The sequence below is a fragment of the Cupressus sempervirens genome, chromosome 8 (assembly GCF_028749045.1).
Source record: "Cupressus sempervirens isolate cs-2001-9-10 chromosome 8, ASM2874904v1, whole genome shotgun sequence".
In the NCBI taxonomy this organism is placed as follows: domain Eukaryota; kingdom Viridiplantae; phylum Streptophyta; class Pinopsida; order Cupressales; family Cupressaceae; genus Cupressus; species Cupressus sempervirens.
In genome coordinates this window covers 450,439,695-450,451,302 of record NC_143125.1, presented here as the reverse complement: position 1 = coordinate 450,451,302, position 11,608 = coordinate 450,439,695, and positions in this window count along the sequence as shown.

The window sequence follows — 11,608 nt, the reverse complement described above, 5'->3', positions numbered from 1 at the left end:
TTTTTTAAAAATTATATGAAGTCTTGTTTTTTTGTTTTCGTGTGAGATTTGAAAGTTTTTGGTTTACATTGTGTATTTTCTGATGGATATTTTCAGCATATTCATTTATTGATGAAAATAAATGATACATTTGTAGATATAATTTAAAAAAAGATTAGTGAAGAAGAGGAGCAAAAAAATATAATATTAAAAATTATAGACAATTAAAAAAAATTGAAACATAAGAAATAAAAAGTAAAAGTAAAAAAAAAGAAGCTCATATAAAATTATTTTAAATATTTATATTATTATTATTATTTTAATGGGTAAAAGGCCGAGTCTTGATAATTATATATAAAATAATAATAAATTACAACAATCCTTCTTACAAAATGGGCATTGGTAGTAGGAGCATAAAAACCTCTTGTCTATCATAGACTATTGTCTTTTAAAAGATTACAAAATTTTAAATATAGGGGCATTCCCCTATTTCTATAAATGCTTAATGAAGGCTTTCCTTCATTAGTTGATGTGATCCATACAAAGATATCTCCAATCTCTGTCTAACCTCTTCTTTATATGCAAATTTGAGACTATTTAAAGAAACCAATTATATTAGTTCTAGCCTTACTCAAATATTCCTGAAAAATGTCAAAGGGGTTTAGCTTAGTTGGTTGAAGCAATGAGTTTTCATTGGGGAGACTCTAGTTCAAATCCCAAGAGGGACATCTTTGTGGAATTCTAAGTTGTGACTCTTGGTCTTCTATTGGTTGTATTTGTCTCATTGTAAAAGGTGGATTCTAAGTTGTGACTCTTGGTCTTTCAAATTTTGTTTCTATTGTGGTTGCTCAAAATGAGCTTGAATAAGTTTGTAATTCTCATGTTGTTGCTTGAATAAGCACAAGATTTGTAAACAATTTCAATATAAAAAATATTCTCAAAAAATTTATAGTGTGCTCTTTATTTTAACTACTGGTAGAAAATTCTTCATTGGGGAAGCTTAGTAATCTAAAATTCTTTACATATAGTCATTTATATAGCTAACCATTTTTCTCACTTATTTGCAATGGTGGCTCATTTTTGCTTCAGCAAGCTCAAAGACACTAGCCAGAATGTATCAGCGATTGCTGTAATGCCTCACTTGGGAACCCAAGAGAAATAACGTAACATGATTCAATATTTATTGAACTATTTTTTTTTCAAGTTTAAACAACACAAGATAACAATGCAGAAGTAATATACACATGCACATCTAGTACACATAAGCAATTACAAATGCAGTTTTCCATTCCTCAAGGGTTCCTTCATGTTGAGTCACGTTTAAGAAGTTATATTAAATAGTTTAAGTTTCAATTACAATATCGTGAATCATAAAGAAATAATAGATACATCATTTCATAAGCAATGCATAAAAGCAATTGATACAATGAAATACATCTAATGAATAACATCCACTACACATGTCATAGCGTATGCGAAAATAGATACAAGTAAATCAACATACTAGATAACATGATAACACATACACATCAACTAAATGGAAATCTCTGAGATAGGAATAAAAATGATGATAGTACAACTCCATCAATGAGCATCCAACATCTGTCAAATTGAAGGGGGCCCAAATGGTAAGAACACACTACCTCTCAACTGTGTGGTCACTTAATTAGACTCCCACTCCCATCGTGCATGAGAGATAATGTACGATCCACACATAGATAAGAAAATCATAAAACAATCCTAGGTAAGGAATCGTGATAACCAAATCTATCTCAAGGGTAACACAAATTACCAATAAATAAATAAATAAACCAAAGTCGAAAAAACACCCATCCAAACCATCATCACATATCAAAATCAACAACAAATACCAAGTACAAATCAAATATCGAAAACAAAAAAGATAGAACCACCTCCAAATCAATGTCAAGTGTCACAAGCACAATAACCAACAGAAAATGATTGTTATCAATAAAAGTAAACTACCAATCACTAACTTCAACAATAAAAACACTACTAATGAATAATTGACATTCATTAATAAAGGTCAATTGTTAACGATAATTGGCATCCAATCAATAAATAATAACTAACAATAAATACACCATCAAAAGTAATATCCAACAAGCACACCACTAGAGGCAAATATAAATAAAACATGAAGGAGAGTTAGACTACACACTATGAAATATCATCACATGAGCCAATTCTAAGGTTACCCTAGCAGTCTCTCAAGACCCCGACCCCCTAGTGACTCTATATGGAACCATAATACCCTCTCATGAAGATGAGAAAACTAGTCATACCTCTCAAGGTATCATCCCATTCCCATCATTAGCCTATACAAGGACTCAAGGCATGGATGAGAAAAAATCTCTAACTTATCTTTTTAATTTATCTCAAAGCATAGGGCCAAAAAGTATTTTAATTACTATGTTATCACTTATTACAAAATTTACAATGAATTACCCTGGCAGCCATGGTTTAACCCCCATTGCAAACCACTCTTATAGGCATGCACATAGACTACCTTCCCAAAACTCACAAACCACAATTGTGTCTTATACCACAAAAGTAATATTGACCAAATTTGGTTCCTTAACAAACAACTCAAAAATAACATTAGTTCTCATAAATGCTCATCAAAAGAAATCTGAATTTAAATCATAAAGTACATCATGACATGCAGTCAAATAGTTATAAAAGAAATCTTAAAAATGCCTTTAGTGCACATCCTAACTTAGCCAACTAAACAACCCATGAAGAAAAACCATTACAAAAATAAACATCACAAGATTATAAATAAAATATTTAAGAAAACAAATAGTTTTCAACCATATGATTTAATTCCATTATTTTTTCTTGTTCAGTTTGAGTCATAAAGATGTGTTTAAAAATAAAGTAAGAATATACATGTTAATATAAATTGTAATGCTAATATACTTATTTAAATCAATAAGTATTTGAATGTTAAATCTCTTTGCACATATAAAATATTATGCAATATTATCATGTTATTATTTTAAATAATCTTAAATCACTAATTATTTAATTAATAACATAAATGTATAATATTAGATTAAATATTAATATCAATATAATTTCTAAAATATTAATTTAACTTTTATTTAAGTCCAATATTAATATTTACTTTTCATTTAATTTATGTGTAACTAGAGATAACTCAAACTTGAAATTACAATTTTAATTAAATTATCTATAATTCCTCTCATAATATTAAATATTCATAACTAGATGATTATATATTGAACTCCACTATAGTTTCTCTTAAAATATAACTAAATCACAATTATATATTTATTAATTTGTAACTCCACTTATGTTAATAAATATATAATAAGCTATATCCCACTAAGAGTTTTAAGAGTAATTGATATTAGAAGTTCCCTTATATAAAAATAAATAGTATTTATTTATTTAATTTCCAAAATAATATATATATTTATTTAATTTTTTAATTTTCTAAAATTAATAATTAATCATAAAAAATTAAATAAATAAATTTGAAAATTACATTATATTTTTATAAAATAAAAGTAAATATACAATTAGTATTTTTGCATGTCTTTTATCTCTCAAATCATGCAACCATACAATAATTAGTTTTCTATCTTTAGTATATTTGTTTTCAAATGCATGCATAAGTTTATTTACACCATGTTTTCGTCTCAATTTTTTTAAAAAAATTCTAATAAATTTTGCAACTAAATTATTTTAGATATAAGGAGAATATTTATCTTTATTTAGAAAATTCATGATAATCACATGGTTCTAATGACAAATTTAAAGTTGAAACCTTAGTTGTTCAATTTGTTGTTTCTTCCAATTTTCTATTATCAAACTTTCCTTATATTAGAAAGGATTTTAAAATAATACAATTATAATAACTTTCTAGATTTTTCTACAATTTTTCTCAGTCAAGTTTGCTTACTTAATAAGTTTTACTTTTTCAAAATCTACAACATAACTCTTTATCTAAACATAAATATAATAAATTAATAAACATTATGAAAGTACCTAGAGAGGTACAAAGTAGATAGATCTTTCAATAAAATTCTATAATGAGTTTTCAAACCTTACATCAAAATCATAGCTAAAATTTGAGGCAATCTGTGAACACATGCAAATCCAAACCCTTCAAAACTTTCAACAATTCTTTTGATTCAATTTTGAATTTTACTCCTCAAATCCTATGTGTGTACAAATGAGCTCGAATCTCTTAATAAAGAGTTTAACTCTACCTATGGTTTCCAAATTTTGAACGTGCAAATTCCTCTTCTTAAAATAAAATTTTATTATTTAATTCTTTCATGCACACTTAAAGAATTTTCTAGTTAAAATATTCTTTTATTTTCTTTTCCTCCACTTTATTAATCAGCGCAAGCACTATTTAGAGCATAGTTTATTATCTAAATTAATAATTGTAAGAATTTGGTATTGCTCTGATACCATGTAAGAATTTGCCTAAGTGCAAAATTCACCCAGGAACTAAGAACTCAAACACAAGCACACAGTAGACCAAAAATGGATATGATCAATTAATCAGAGTATGTCCAAATACATTGCTTTGTTTAGAATGTGATATTCAAACACACTAGGAGTGCTTGTATATAAAGGCCTCTCAGAAAGCATCTAGAATGTCTCTATAAACTAGGAGATAAGACAACTACGCACCTTATCCAACATTCTAGATGAATGGATAAGAATGACAAAGTGTCATATGTGTGTAGAAGATTCTTGTGTTGTAGACAACATGTGCTTAAAAGAGGTGCAGACCCCTGTGATGTTAACATGACAACTCACAGGAGTGCACATACTCCTAGGTGACTAATAAATAAATATTAAAATAATGCATTAACTTAAGTAAACTTAAGTAAGTGTAATAAGTAAATACTTATTTACACCAACACCCCCCCTTAAGTGCAACTTAGGAGAATGCACTTAAGTTCACAAAACTAGGATGAAATGCAAGATGGGTCTTGGCTACTAGGCCATGTTAGGTACTCATCTACATAATGAAAATGCAAATCTCTCATAAAGTGGAGAAAGAGGGAAAACCTAATGGGAAAAACCCTCTCCCAAAAAGAGAGATGAAAGAAGATGCATGGATGGATGGAGTAATCAAGACCCCCCCATTATGACATACATCTAGTATATACAAGAAAAAAATGTGAGAAGGAAAAAACTCCGTAAGAGGAAAAAGTCTCCCCCAAAAAGGAGAAGAAGGAGACAAGGTAGTCTCCCCCTCCCCTAAAAGTAGTGTGTCGATTAGTGAGAAATGCTCTGATGTAGAAGCTGATCCATGACTGTAGGATGATGTTCCTCCCCTTTAGAAGAAACAAGAGCAAGGGTACCTATGAGATGCATCCTCTATATGGAGAAGGAATCTCTATGATGACCAGTGTCACTAAAACTTGTTCAAAAGCTCCTGTGTAGATACTGATGATGGCTTCCTCCAAAACTGCTGAAGAGAGGTGCAGATCGAACAAGGAGTGTGGTAGAACCTTCTTCAGGAAACCAACAGTCTTCTCAAATGTGAAAGAGATCTCCTCAGCAAAGAGAAGTGATAAATCATCATGAAAGTCTCCCATATCTGTTGTGTGTGACTCCAAGAACAGAGCTGAAATGTCTGGCAAGAGATCATCACCTAGAAGACCATGAGTACCCTACAGTGCTGAAGTACATGAATCTATCACTATGACAAAGGATGGAATATCCGCCTCAAAGAGAAGACGGATGTCATCAATAATGTCTCTCACATCTTCAATGTGAGACTCCACGAATAGGTGTGCAATGTCTGAAAGGAAGTCTTTGCATGAAGGTAGAGTAGGAAGACATAAAGTATCCTGTTGCACTAAATCTGAATCATCTGTGGCTGAAACATGATCAGTAAGAGAAATAGGAGCTGGAGGTGTGATCTCATCTGAAGTTGAGGAAACCATAGCTAGAGTGACTGGATGTAGAAAGTCCTCTGGAGATGGAGGATCACATAGATCTCCATATGCTTCCCAAATAGACCACCAAATATCACAAGAAAAATGTGCCAATCTAAGAGGACCAAAAGATTCCCTACTCATAATTTTACACAAAAATTGATTAAGCTTGATAATATATGTCCAATCAAAATGTGGTGGCATTGAATAGAGATAAGGAAGCAATCTTGGATGTTCTCTTAAATGGTCAATTATCAAAGTTCTCCATTTGTAATAGTTCCTTGTTGTCAACTATGGTCTAATACCAAATTGACAAATCTGACAAGACTCCATGAGATCAATCAATGAACCCCCAAAGAATCAAAGAAAAAATTTAAAAAACCCCAATGTATGATTTAGCACTTGGTAGCCACTTGCCAATTTAGGGCCTATTTGTAAAAGTAGTATTTCTTTATACAGAACCTATAATGTGATTGCAGATCTGAAAAGTAGACAAAAAAAATGCACTTTAAAAAAAAATAGAACCTGATTTGGAGTTCGGATGAGCCCGTACCAAGCATTTTAAGTGGCAAAATTTGAGATTTTGGAGTGCAGAAAAATTCAGAAACAAAGATCTCAAACCATCTACACCAATGTGTAGATCACGAAATTCTACCCCAAAACAAAAAAAAAATTGCTCACAAAAAGGAGTCCATATGAGGGAGATATCGCTGTTTGAAAATCGATGCTGCTGTTATTTTTTCTGAATCATCGCCATGCCTCCAAAATACAAATGGCTCTAGATCTTACCTCAAATGTTTGATTTGGATGAAAAAAAATCTGATTTGGGGGTTTTTGGACTTTCTAAATGTGATGCAAATATCAAATTTGCACCAACAAGCTTCAATCTTCACCTGCAAAAAATCTCTCCTATGGCCACAAAATTTCCAAAAAATGATGTCGATCTAAAAAAAAGTAGAGATGTAGATGACAAAAATGTAGATCTGAAAATTAAATGTACAGATCTGAAATGATCATACCAATTTTGCAAATTGGTCCTTTGAGTGTCAGTTTGCAAAAAAATTTTGCCTCACAATCAACTTTGGCCTAGGGTAGGCAGCTTTATAGTCAATTTTCACCGAATCAACGTTCCAGATGTAATGGCGAGGTCAGATTTGATGCTGGACACTCCTAATTTCTACGATACTCCAGAGTCAAGTTGCGGTGATGAAGTAAGATGATGGTCTCGAAATGGTTATGTGATGAGAAAATCTCTAAGAGGCTTTGATACCATGTAAGAATTTGCCTAAGTGCAAAATTCACCCAGGAACTAAGAACTCAAACGCAAGCACATAGTAGACCAAAAATAGATATGATCAATTAATTAGAGTATGTATGAATACATTGCTTTGTTCAGAATGTGATATTCAAACACACTAAGGGTGCCTGTATATAAAGGCCTCTCAGGGAGCACGTAGAATGTCTCTAGAAACAATTAGGAGATAAGACAACTAAGCACCTTATCCAACATTCTAGATGAATGGATAAGAATGACAAAGTGTCATATGTGTGTAGAAAATTCTTGTGTTGTAGACAATATGTGCTTAAAAGAGGTGCAGACCCCTATGATGTCAACATAACAACTCACAGGAGTGCACATACTCCTAGGTGACTAATAAATAAATATTAAAATAATGCATTAACCTAAGTAAACTTAAGTAAGTGTAATAAGTAAATTCTTATTTACACTAATAATAATAACTAGCTTATATATATTATATATAAAATAAGTCGAGAGATATCCTTCTCTAGGCATTTATTTTCATAATCTTATAATTTTCATCATCACATATTTATGTAAGCCTAAGAGACATGAGGAAATGACTCTTGATCTACTTCATTTTTACTTCCATTTTCTCTCTGCAATTTTCACAATTTTAATTTTAATTATATTTAGTCTATATATATATATATATATATATATTTGACATGTAAATGAACGTCAAATTTTTTTCAAAATGAAAAATGTTTACATTGAAGATTGTTGCCACTTAGAAAGCCTCTCGACTTAATTAAAGCTCATTATTTGAATATAACTCTAATTTAATTATTATTAATTAAATATTTATAATAAAATAATATAAAATATTTAATGTTTTAATATTTTAGTTCTCTTTTTATCCAAATTTTTAAATTAGATTTTTAAATTAAATCTTTTAAACTAAAGCACATATTTAATTAATTTCTTATTAATTAAATATAATCACATTTTAGTTTCTCTTTAACCAATTTTCTAAATTAGACTTCTAAATGAAGTCTTTTAAATTAAAGTACATATTTAATTAGTTTTTAATTAATTAAATATTCTCATATTTTTATATTTTTCTTTAAATCAAATAATATTTAATAATTCTTAATATTATATGATTAACCCAAATATTATAATTTAATCATTTACCAAATAAATTACATAGTCAAATCCACATAAAAGCAACATTACCAAAATTGACCAAAACTCAAAAGTAAACAACATGGATAGAGATAAACTCATGGGTTTAAAAAGGGCGGAAAGTCATATGTATGTCCTCCTTCTTAGGACAAGTAATTAGGCTATTGTTGGGATTAGACCTAAACATTATATCCCCATTCTTACCATTGAGTTATTGCAATAGGGCACGGTCATCCTAGCAATTCAGAGAAGTTGATGCCCTATACCTAAAAATTTGTATAAAATACAAACATGTACATGTGCATATATATCTAAGCTAAATAAATAATGGCAAGGAGTGGTAGACCGTGTAGATCCTGACTAGTAGGTGACTAGGACCCCTTCTCTCAACCATTTTAGGCACATCAAACATAAATGTAAACACACAAAAACACACACACACACACCCCATACACATGCAAGTATGTGGTAAGTATAATAGTAAATACTAAATATAAATAACATCATATTCTAAAATGAATATTTCATCATCATGAGGACATACTAAACATATTTCTAAGACACATTATATGAAATCATCATAAAAGTAATTTCATTAACTAACTAAAAGAAATTAGAGCATTATCACTACCAGTAGAATTTTTTTACAACCTGAGATAATCAATTACAGAATCTTATAAACGAGTCTTATAGAACCTCAACAATTAAGTCTACAATGATAGTAAAGGAGGGGTATTACATTGGTTATATTTTCTACCTATTATTTTTGGTGGCTTTATTTGTCATGACGTAATGAGCCCTTGTACCTATCTATTGTTATATAATAGTGTTGTTGGTTGCTCATCTTAAGCCATTCATTGTAATTTTAAAAAAAATTGTATCTCTTTTTATTCAATAATTTAAAAAAAAAGATAACCATTTTCATAGCAAACTAATTTTATTGAAATATTGCATTTGTTTCCTTGGACGAGCTATTGGACAACTTATTGAAGTGTAATATTTTAATTATATTTATTTAATTTGTCAATGTATATTTGATTATTGAAAAGGTTGCAATCTTGAGAATATACTTACTTTTTTAGTGTAATACCATAGCTTTTATTTTAGTTTTGTTGATCGTCACATTTTAAATGGGAAAACTTGATTATTCTAACCTCATTCAAAGTTTCACCTTTTATATTATATTTAGCATCACATCTGTATATCTGGCTTTAACCCCTGATTCAAATATATCATTATCTTAGTTTAATGAGAAAAGTTCTTTTTTGATATACACATGGTGTTCTTTTGTTTAATTTTGGACCTTACTTTTTTTCAATGACAATTTGTTTAAATGTTCCCTCTAGGCAATGAGCGATTATCTGTAGGTTTTAAAGAGTTGTGACTTAATTTTGTGAATAATCTAAGACACAATATAAGGCTTATTTAAAAATATTTTCATATAGGTAATTCTTCGCTGAGCGATTTCTTATTGTTTGTTAATGCTTATGTAAATTGTGTTAGAGATTGCATATCTTAATCAAGCTAGAAAGTAATGAAGAGGAATTTGCTATTATTCAGATTGATATATGCATGTAGATGCTAATTGTTGATTATTCCCTTACATTCTTTGTTCTTATAATTAGGGCCAATTCAAACATGAAAAGGGTTGTCAAACTTGCAAAATGATTGGAATTCAAAAAGAATAATGAGGACCATCCATAATGTCATGAATTTACTTTAAATTGTTTTTTCCTTAATATTCAAATATTTACAAGCTTGTTTCTTGAGACTTTAATATTGGGAGTTGACCAAAATAGGCCCAACTATAAGCCTAATACTATTTGGGAATTGATATATAATAGATAACACTTAAGAAAGGCTAGACCCAAAACAAAGTAGGCAAAGACAGAGTTGCGAAGATTGACCATGAAAGAAGGAATCAAGCTAAGAAAACTAAACCAATCGGCTCGAGCCCAAATATTACAAAAGGGAGCCTAGAAAGCCACAACAATACCTAAGAGAAGAAGTCCTAGCAAAAATAAACTAGAAGAATAAAAATAAGAATACAAAGGCAGCTAATTAACATAGAGATTTTTACACAAAAATAGATGATGAAGAGCCCAGAAAGCATAAATGTCCCCAAAAAAGGAACCTAACTATGCCCTAACTTGGGCATAGCCAACTACTATAGTATTTCCTCATGGAGATATCAATTCATTCCTTTCCAATTGATACAAATGTGAGTGTGGATAGTTGCTAGCAGGAACATCTAATTCCTCATAATTTCCTCCCTTTTATCTGAGAAATTCCTATGATTCTTGATCTCTAGAATCAGGAACACTTGAACAAGATAACTGTAGACACCATACTCGCTTTGTTTACAGATGCATAAATTGTCATTAATATTTGGATTTCTTGAAAAATGGTCTACAAAAGTTTCTAATGGCAGCCTTATCCTAGTCGACATGCAGAATGGTGGCTACAAACATGGCTACTGTGTAAGTGTTATGCTTCTACCTATCCATAAGATTAGAGAATTCTACCCCTATAACTAAATTATAGCCCTAATGACAAGATCATTCTTTATCTTTACCATCTTACTAATCCTAAGCTCACTAACATCCCCCCCAAAAAGAAATTTTCCTTTTACTAGACCTCATGTGGATAGGTGTATCCATGGCTAGAACTACATAAACAAAGCTAGATTAAAATAATGCTAGAAAACAATGAGCTAATGTCATTGAGAAAGCCTCTATAAATAACAACTTTAGTAATAATATTTAAGTGTGTCATAAGACATGCAAATGAAAATTCAAATTTACCAATACTCCTAATAATTCCCTTTACAACCTTGATCTTCCACTTTATTAAATGTAGCCTAATTTCACACTACTACATTTGGACCCAAATTGCAACGACCACCTGTCGCCCAAGTGATAGTACCAAGAATTGGCTCCCATCAAACGAGCGTCAGACTTTTGGAGTCACAAATTGTGATGACAAGCTTGTTTGTCACAATTGCAATGACTTTTGGCATCACAATTTGGGAGAAGGCAAGGCAAAGATTTCATCATCACATTGTTGTAACTGTGACAATTCACTGTCACAATTATGACATTAGACATTTTCGGTCCACTGTCATAATAGAGACACCCTCATTCTACAATCAAAAATTATCCATTAGAAAGGTCATTTCAAGTGAGATATATTTTTACAATAGTGTCATGGATACAATGGCTACCTGATAGATTTATCCATCATAGTT